The 2,566-nt window shown below is 37.0% G+C and overlaps 1 protein-coding gene across 2 annotated transcripts in view; it reads right to left on the reverse strand.

The window, feature by feature from the left end:
- grap2a (GRB2 related adaptor protein 2a) overlaps positions 1-625 on the reverse strand; it is a 14,722-nt gene extending 14,097 nt beyond the window's left edge. Inside the window, exon 1 of one of the 2 annotated variants that reach the window (XM_014010309.1) lies at positions 340-625. The gene's annotated coding sequence lies outside the window, so the exon portion shown is untranslated. The remainder of the gene's footprint in view (positions 1-339) is intronic. The other variant, XM_014010308.1, reaches the window with a different exon arrangement.
- Between the last annotated feature and the right edge of the window lie 1,941 nt (positions 626-2,566).

Here is a 2,566-nt window from a genome sequence, read left to right on the forward strand (position 1 = left end):
ATTTAAGTTTGACCTGCTGTTTTACAGAATATTTACAGATTATCTCCTGACTGCAGTGCAGCTTTTTAACCATCAGTGTGAATTCATTCCAGAAACATCAGTTTCAACATTTAAAGAAAGACAAAAGTTTCTATAAAATTACTTCGCTTTTAAAATGAACCGAAAACTAAACAAGTCGTAAACACTTGTAAGATTTCAGATAAAGGACAGAGAAGTGAGAAACATGCAGAAAGAGAAAGAGGAAGAGAAGTCAAGTGACTTAAAAACTGACTCATGTGGACTAAATGAGCTTTTTTTTTGTTTGTTTTTTGTTCAGGTTTTGATCTTTTCTCAGCTCACCTGTCTTCCTGTGTGAAGCTCAGCAGGTCTGAAGTTTAGCCTGGCAGCTTGTCCCTTCTGTCTGTGAYCACAGCAGCATAATCCTGAGAGCTGAGAGAGTCTGTCCCTTCAGGTCCAACAGGGTCCAGGTCTACAGAGGAGACAAGTCCTCAGCGTGGATGAGGCGACGACTGGAGTGAAGTGTGAGGTTCTGATGCTGAGTGAAAAAAAAAAAAAAAAAGAACAGAACCGCCTTTTCTCCAAAAAGCAAATAACGAACTTCCGTTTGAAATGAAAGAATTAATCCCTTGCAGCTGCAGAATGACAGCTCAGCACAGCGCCCCCTGCTGGCCACACACTGACACTGCTCCAGGGTTCACCATTTCTTTATAAACCAGCCTCACAATAATCTGTTCAAACTGAAATCATATTAGATTAATAATAAGCAGCAAATTTGACAAGAAATAATATATATGATTTAAACATTTTGAGACTCTTCAGACTGAGTTTCATTTTATTAGCACAGTTGCAGTGATATTATATTACATGTAAAAGATCAAATAAATGTTAAATCATTGAATTAAGACAGAATGAAGGGTGATGCTGTAACACAGTCAGTTCCTGAACAAAATACTGAATTTTTAAAAGCCTAAAATTTCCAAAACGTAAACTGAAAGTTGCAAATCAACCCCACAAATAAAACCCCACAACGTGACTGTAATCCTGTAATCCTGCTGAATGAGTTTTACTGGTAAATAATATAAAATGTTAAATCAGGCTGTAACATGCAGCTCATAGAAACTGGTAATAAGTYAACTTTCCTCAGCCCAACATCCTGCTTTAAACAGATTCTGTAAATAATTCATCAGATTAGATTGTGTCTGATTTATTCACCTGACAGAAACACAGAACAGCTCCTCTCTAACGCCTGTTAACAAACATAACCTCACTGAAAAACAAAAACTAATTATTTAGTAAAATCATGACTTACGTACTTATAGGCTCAAAACACATAAAATATATAATTGACTTCTTTATAAACCAATAATCTGTGAGTAAATAAGACAAAAATAAACCTTTCTTTGGTTCAGTCTAAAACTGATTAATCCACAGGAACTCATCTGCTTTAACATTTCTTCAATCAGCCGATCGAACAGTTGAGAGGAAGTTTGAGGTTTACTCAACATGAGGACAAAAATAAAGACAGACTGTCACAGAAACTATTTCTATCAGTTTTAAATCATGACAGTTTCTAATTTTTTAAATTTTATATAAAAACACGTAAATCTGCCAACATTTTTGTTTTTAGTTTCGATCTAAATTTAGTTATCCTCCTTTTAAATTGGGATTTTCTATTTTTCGTCACTTTCTTTTGAGAAATTAGTGTTTTAATAGCTTGTGCCGTTCCATTCCACAGATGTGTGCAAGTCTTTTTTTGCAAGTCCAAGTCAAGTCTCAAGTCTCTTGACCTCAAGTTCAAGTCTCGTTCCATTTTGATTAAAGGTATTCTAACTATACTAGATTATATTCTATAATACTACATTTTAATCAAATATTAAAACATTATTATGTTTTAATAATACTATTAAAACATAAAGCTCTGTGCTGGGATGCCCCATCGACCCATGCATGGAACTGTGACTGATCTGCAGAGCTCCATCAGTGACAGACTGCTGTATGCTAAATGGACAAAGGAGCGTTACCGCAGATCCTTTCTCCCATCAGCTGTTAGACTCTATAACCATTAGGGGTGTAAGAAAATATCGATCTTGAACGAATGAGTCGTTCAGGGCAAAGGTTGTATATGTGTGAAAACTAAAGTATCTTTTAAAATAACTTACTTTACACATTTGTCAATCTACACACATCAGAAAACTGATTATTATACAACAATCAAATCCACATGGACAAACGTTCASACTGACTGATTGAAGTGACTGAAGCCAGAAAGCCCCTGCCTTCAGGAGGCTTTAAGTGATGGTAAAACCTGGACATTCTCCTGCAGCTCATCTCTGAAGGACCTGAGCTGTTCTGACAGAACATTTTCAATCATCCTGAGCTGCAGTCTGCGAGTCGACGCTGCTGCTTTGCAGGAAAGTGTGAAGTTGTGTGACCTGAATCTCCAAACCGCTCGCTGTGCAGCAGCTGCAGGTAGATGGCTCACATCCGCCTCACGCCTTCTAACTCAAAACCACAAGATAAACACACACACACACACACACACACACACACACACACACACACACAC

The sequence above is a fragment of the Austrofundulus limnaeus genome, unplaced genomic scaffold (genome assembly GCF_001266775.1).
Source record: "Austrofundulus limnaeus strain Quisiro unplaced genomic scaffold, Austrofundulus_limnaeus-1.0 Scaffold67, whole genome shotgun sequence".
NCBI classification, from domain to species: Eukaryota; Metazoa; Chordata; class Actinopteri; order Cyprinodontiformes; family Rivulidae; genus Austrofundulus; species Austrofundulus limnaeus.